We start from the raw sequence: 7,721 nt of genomic DNA on the forward strand, positions 1-7,721 counted from the left end.
CAATAGGTCTAGATCTAGTCTGGACTCTTGCCTAGGATTCTAGACAAGATGTAATGTTAGACAGATTCTACCCCGCTGGCCCCAGACTCCCGAGTATTAAAAGGCAAAAACCTAAAAAGGTTTAAGTTAACTGATAGGTTGCAATTTATAGCGCCATATCTAGCTCAAGATTTTTATTCATTATTTGTATTTAATTATATCAGTTAACTTCTCAACAGTCTAGGCTTACTAGCAAGACGTCTGCCTGCGCCTAGCCATAGTTCTCCCCAGTGGTTTTTATTCTCTTACACAAATGTGAATATATGGGGCTTACACGCGAGTACCCAAGTCATCGCCAAAGAAAAGAGTCTACAAACACTCACGGATCGTACCGATATTTACCTTGAAATTCAAGTTTTGGCTACAGCCGCATGTCATCTACCCATTCGCTCATAGTCGGTATAAGTTGTTTTAATTAAAAAATTTTTTTTTTATTAGCTAGCGAAAAAAAATGTAGACTCCAGTTGTCACAAATCCAGATGCGTCGATCGCTGCCAGCGCCAGAGATAGCTAGATGGCTGGCTGGCGCCGGGTGGTAAAAGCACTGGCTGCCGCTGGCACCCTTGCCACGCACGCAGGGCGCTTGCCGACCCGGCCTGGATGGCCCCCAGGTATGGCGTTGCCATAAGAGGGCGCACTTCCATGAACAGTCACTTGAATCGGTCTATAGATCATCTTAGATACCAATTTTGAAATTGATTGCTTAAATACTATGGAAGTTATTCAATCCACAAGGTTTTGGTAAAATTATGGTTACCATGGCAACGCATTGTCCGACAAACACAAAAACATGTCTTGCACATCTGTACCTCAATATCATCAATTACCCTAAAGTTTCATTTTAATTGCTTCAAAACTGTAGGAGTAGTTTGCGACGCAAGATTTTGCAACAGACCGACTGACCGCCCGACCGACCGCCCACCCGCCTGACCAACATCGTGGTGATACCCCCTTCACACTACGTGTAGTGGGGGTATAACAAAGACTCAATGGGATAATGGTGCAAGGAAGGTCGAGGACTGCCAGTTGCCAAAGTGATATTTCTAGCTCTTGAAGGACAAGTTCACCTTCATAGACATGTGGGTTGAGTGAATGCAGCAATATTAGTAGAGCACATCATTGAGAGTTTGAGGAAAATCGGACAATCCGTTCAAAAGTTATGAATTTTTGAAGTTTCTGCTCACTCAAGGTTGGATGAGAAGACTACTATAACTTGTGATGTCACAGGAGTACAACGATATAAAGAAAGAATAAAGAAAATTCAACATATTTTCAATTTTCTCGCATAACAAAAGAACACTCGACTTCTCTCTTTCAGAAGGCAGGGGGAATAATATTACCCTTTACATATGTCAGTAACAAGTCGAAGAAATGTGCACTTTATTCAAAAAGTAAACTTTTGTGAAATTCTCTTTTTATTTTCTTTATATGGTTGTACGCATATGACATCATACACTGTAGTAGTCTTCTCATCCAGCAGTGACTACGCAGATACTTTAAAAATTCATAACTTTTGAACGGATTGTCCGATTTCCCCCATACTTTCACTGATGTGTTCTATTAATATTGCTGCATTCACTCAATCCACATGTATATAAAGGTGGACTTGTCCTTTAAGTACCATATGTCCCCCCCCCAAAAAAAAAAAAAAAAATTCAAACGGGACTCTCCGCAATGATAACTTTTAAAATAGTTAATCAATCCAAATACAATTTCAGGGTATGAAACTATAACTCATTGCCCACATCTTACAGAAAACCGCATTTGATTTGCTTCAGTGGTCAAAGAGAAATGAGGAATTTTGTAGAGCATTCAGGAATCTCTTCCTTCCAAGTTCTGTCTATTGTGCTACACATTAATAAGCAGTTTCAAGAGCATCCAACTGCTAAACTTGGAAGAATCAGACTCATGACATGCTTTACAATAATCCACATTTCTCTGTAACTGCTTAACCAAATTGAATGGGGTTTTCTGCAAAATAGAGCTAAAATGTTATATTTTAAGACCCTGAAGTAGCATTTGGACAGTTTAATCATATTGGGTGTTATCAATGCGAAAATCTGATTGTAATTTTTTGGGGGACATACTGTACAATGATCTAGTTGGTGTTCATGCTCAATTTGAAATCATTTTAATTGCTTTATTAACTCTTTATGTGCCACTTTCGCACCTCCGACTCAGTCGACGGCGTGCCAACTTCGCATATTCTGCTCAACAAACAAAGCCGCCAAAACCGATCGATAAATCGCTAATCACTGCTAATCCCGCGGCACAATGAAAGTGTTTCTTGTGCTTTTGTTCCTCTCATACACGGCTTGCATTCTATGTGGTGATTGACTATCAAGCGGTGTTCCCAACTAGATTTACTCGTACATTCTACGTTTCTGACACGGTTTAATGTGTAAAAGTCATGCCTTTACAGTAATGTAGCAACTGGTCATTCAAAAAAAAAATGAAAATAGATTCGTCATACAATTTACACCCAAACAAAGCTTGGCATTCCTCTTAACTTTGCCTACTATACTGCCCATCTTAACAGAAATTTGTAGAAGTTATACAAGTTGGAAAAACAAAATTCTTTCTCAAAGCATGACTACCTTCGTGTCTCAGAATAACGTGGCACACAGGGTTTTTCCACCATGGCCCATAAAGAGTTAAAGGGAACCCAAACCCAAAGAGCAATGTGGATTGAGTGAAAGCAGCAACATTAGTAGAACACATTAGTCGAAAGTTTGAGGAAAATCAGACAATTGATGCAAAAGTTATGAATTTTTAAAGTTTTGGTGTTGAAACCGCTGGATGAGGAGACTTCTAGAGGTTATGACGTATGAGTGGACAACAATAAAAAGAAAATATAAAGAGAATTCCACAAAAATTCACTTTTCTAGCATAATGAAAGAGCACTTGACTAACAGCTTTCAGAAAGCAGGGGGAATAATTGCGTCCCTTAATATATGTTTGCATCAAGTCGATGGAATTTGTAATTTTCATGAAAAATTAATTTTTGTGGAATTCTCTTTATATTTTCTTTATATTGTTGTCCACTCATACATCATAACCTCTACTAGTCTCCTCATCCAGCGGTTCCAACACCAATACTTTGAAAATTCATAACTTTTGCATCGATTGTCCGATTTTCGTCAAACTTTCACTGATGTATTTCACTAATGTTGCTGTTTTCACTCAATCCACATTGCTCTTTGGGTTCCCTTTAATTGAAATTACAATATTAAGTGTTTTAGCTATTCACTGATGTGCTTCTTTATGTTCGTCAGAAAGACCCAAGTTCCAACGTTTTTTTTTTCCAACCCAGCAACTTAAGGAAGTACATCAGGGGAAACCTGACTTCTTGTACTTTTGTATTACGCTTGTTTTGTTCATTTCTTTTTTATTATTCACTTGTATTGCCTCTTGCAAATGGCAAATAAATACATAATACTGATAATAATAATGACAACAATAAGAGTCTTGTCAGTTGCTAATCATGATTGTGTTTCTAATGAGAAGCCAAATGCCCCTATCTCAACTTGTTATCCTAATTGGGCACCACTACCACTGCTGTATTCTAAATCCAAAACAACTTGATTTTATCACTGTTGGATTCGAAAATGAGCCTTGAAAAATGATCTTTGAAATGTACACCATTTGGGATTTTTGACCCTCCCTTTGGGGATAATGAAATTAACAACCTTTCACGGATTCAGATGCCTCGCTAGTAAAGGACTTTCCAATCAGTTTCCCGCTTAGTGCACGCAATCCTCTAGATAGGTCATTCAATTTTGCAAGTACCGTAAAGTTCCGTGTATAAGACGCACCCGTGTATAAGACACACCCCTACTTTTGGACCTAAAATAAAAAAAAAAAACACGAAAATTTCCATGCAAATATTGCGTGTGTCATACATATTATTTCAGCTCAAAATTTCCCTAGAATGCAGCATGTATTTGCTCTATTTTTTGTTTCCTTTTATGCTTTCTTTTAACGGTATTCATCGGACATCGGCAAAATATGGAAGACGCAAAATGCGAGACTTGTCTCGGTACTCACTTGCTATTGTTTCGCCTTTCAATCGTGGTACATGTATCATATCGTACTCATGAGTGTACAGTACGATCTTTGCTATCATACATAGCAGAGGGTGTCTCGCATATTGACGCATGTCAGACTGGAAGGTTCATTACGAAAAATAAGAAAAACATCAACAAGTGTAGCAGAGGGATCGTACGGCGAGACGTACGGTGCGTACGGTAATTACACTCACTGTTGTTTTGCCTGGAGGGATTACCAGTAACATGTGTGTCTCTTGTACCATGATTGTATGCACAGTGCTTGCCTTTTGCAAAAGGCAGCTCCCTATAATTTCAGCTCACGCACACAGAGAGCAATGGACTTGCACACACAGCGCGCAATGGGCAAGCGCGCTCCGATCCGATCTCTGTGTGCACGACGCGAGTCCATTGCAAGAGCCTCTCTGCAGCTGCTGCCTTTGCACAATGTAAGGCTTGCTAGCTAGCTAGCTAGCTACACAGTGTAGCTATGCAATCCTACCTGTGATGGCCTCGGGAAGAGCATGCAAACGAACGCCATGGATATGCATGCATGCTTCACACATCGTTCATATTACGGTGACAATAGTGTCGATTCTACTCCGTATTTTACAGCTTTTGTCTATGGCCATATTGACACTAGTACATTGATAAGTTTTACGGTATCGGTAATTTAGTAATGATACCTGTACATCGCGTATTTCAGCTACTAGGTTGGCTGTTGGTAGCTTGGTAGACTGATACATCGGTAGCAGTGCTGTTACAGCTGTTGTCTATGGCCAGATTGATACATCGTTACTGCACAAGGCCGATGTAAGTTTATCCCGTATTTGCAGCTTTTGTGTGTGTCCAGATTGAAAGATCGCTCATTTATCCGTAAGTTTTAGTGATTGCTTACCTTCCAAATGTCGATGGGCATACATGGCCCCAAGGTGACCTTATAAAATTGGGTGTACATGACAGATTTTTTTCCGTAATTCGACTGTACCCGTGTATACGACGCACCCCCGATTTTCAATGTTTTCCGATGAAAAAATAGTGCGTCTTATACACGGAACTTTACGGTAGTACATGAAGAAGATTATCTAACAGGTCATGGATTTTTGTAGACAGGGCAGTCAAAATTGCTAATGATCATTCAAATTCATCATGGGGCAGCTAAAATTGCCAATAAGCATTCAAGTCCATAACAGGGCAATCAAATTTGTCAATCGGTGTACAAATTTGTATAAAGCATAAGGGCAATTCCGCGGTTAGTAACGTTACATTTGAACAAATTTAGATATTTGTTTTTACTACAAAATTACCATTTATTCATTTCAAGTCAAAATTATGTCAAAAACATATTCATCCTCCCCATGTTTATGATACAGAAAAGAATGAATACAATCCAAGAAATATTAGAATTGCTATGGCAACTTAAAGGGCTGGTTAGTAACATTACGAAAAAAGGACATGACAAAAAAATCAATGTCTTGTAACAAAAAGTGTGCAAAAATTCAAGTTACTTCAAACAAAGTGTTGCATTAATTTCAATTATTGCATCATGACAAATGTTCATGCAAATTTTTTTAGCAGTTCGACCGACGATTTTTTAGCTAGACCCCCAAAAGCATGGTTAGTAACGTTACGGTTAGTAACGTTACATTTGTCCGGAGTAATTCCGCAGGTCATTTCACCCTTTTGTAATTGACAAAATGTCACATGACTTCTGGAGTATTTAAATGTATTCATCCTTTACCCTTTAGCAAAGCTTGGAGGAAAAAATTTCAAAGGAACCCACTGTAATTTGCACTTAAGTAAATTTCAGCATCCCCAGTCCCACATGTACATTTTAGATGATGGTTTTAGATCTCGCAAAATCAATAAATACGAAAAATAAAATCTACTGAATTTGAAAGACCTTAATGATTGATGAACATCCATGGCATTAGTTGATACCTAAATCAAGGAGTAAGATAAAGAGGCACATTTCTTTTATCCATGTCATGTCCACCTAACTGCGGAATTGCCCATAACCAACTTCACTCATACAGCCCCCTTGAGCTAGGTCAGAGCATTCAATTTCGCATTGTGTATTTATTTGTACAACTTGTGTATTCAACTTCAGCATATAATATGTGTAAATTGGTGTTCTATGTAGGGATCGTTTTTATAACTCACTCATGTTTCGATCTTCTGCTTGATGATTTAATTTTGATTTTAAGGGGAGTCATTCATTTCATTTTTTTCTGTCTATAGGTCACCCAATATAAATCATATTTACACAGTGTGTACCAAAAAAATGTAATCCAATAGTTTACAGGGACTTCACGAAACAGTAGCCCTCTAAAGTTGGATTACTTTTTTTTGACATACACCATAGGATGGTCCTAAAACAAGGAAAATATCTGTATTATGCGTGCGAACTTTTTGTCTACTTGATGAATGTACCCATAACAATTCTTCCCTTCTGTTAAATTCAAGAGCCTTTTTAGTTTATCTTTCTAAATTTTCTTTCATACTGCATTTTCTTTTGGTCATTTGCACAATGTTTTCCTATACAACATACGATGCATACAATATCATGATTTCCTTTTGTCATAAGCCCTATTAACCCGTTCCTTACGGGAACCTGGTTTACCAGGTTCCCAAAATGAAGACAAGGGTGCCTGCTTCAGTGGCCTAAATTCATGTTTCTTTGTGTTAAAATGCTCAGAAAAGTGGTTTTGATAAAAAGATCAGCCTATTCTATCAGGATTTGTTCTCCTGCTATTTAAAAAAGGGGGTTTTACAGTATTATGTACCTTTTCCTGATTTAGTTTTTTGCTTGTTCTGCTGTAAACTCGTACGAACATGTACATAATGATCAAGGCTGAGATCAGTTAGAAATGCGGGTTCGCTGACCCCAGTCACCTCATTCAGGTAACTGGTTTTGTGTAGAACAAAAGATTCTGAGAGCTCATCAGCGCACGCTCTATTCATACCTCGCACCCGATCGATATTTGCATTGTTCACGGGCACATGTAGTTGACCGTAGAAAGGGGGACACAATGAACCGCTTGACTACCTTCACACAGCTGGATTACCAACCTGTGTGCCTCTCTGTCGACGAGTGAAAAGAATCTCGTTTGGGGGCATTAAAGGCACTCAGAGAATTGCGGAAGGAACGGGTTAAACACACAAACTCATATAAATATGGAATGTACATAAATCAAACAGTGGCCACCAAAAACTGATGTCGGGCCACCAAATTTCCCCAAAAGTAATCTGTTAGCGGCCTGATCGGGCAGCTAGAATTCAAATTCACATTCAATATTTCCATTTTAATACCTTGGGCCGTTACATTTCTTTTTCACGCAACCAAAATACAAAATCTAAAGGTTTTAGTGGCCTGAAGGACCACCGGGAACAAATGTTAGTGTTCAGTTGTGATATGGTTCAAGGGCAATTACCCCCTGGACAATTACTAGTACCCTAGACCCTCCCCCTGGCCCTAACCCTAATTCCAACCCTCAACCTAACTCTAACTCTAATCTTTACTCTAACCTTAACATTAACAAGTATTCAACCCGTTCCATACGAAATTTTGAAATCTCCATTGACTTAAGACACAGATTACCAGGTTCCCGGTGGGAACAGGTTTATAATACTGGT

Source organism: Diadema antillarum, unplaced genomic scaffold (assembly GCF_040938485.1).
Source record: "Diadema antillarum isolate AM-2024a unplaced genomic scaffold, OU_Dant_1.0 seq00000682_RagTag, whole genome shotgun sequence".
Classification (NCBI taxonomy): Eukaryota; Metazoa; Echinodermata; class Echinoidea; order Diadematoida; family Diadematidae; genus Diadema; species Diadema antillarum.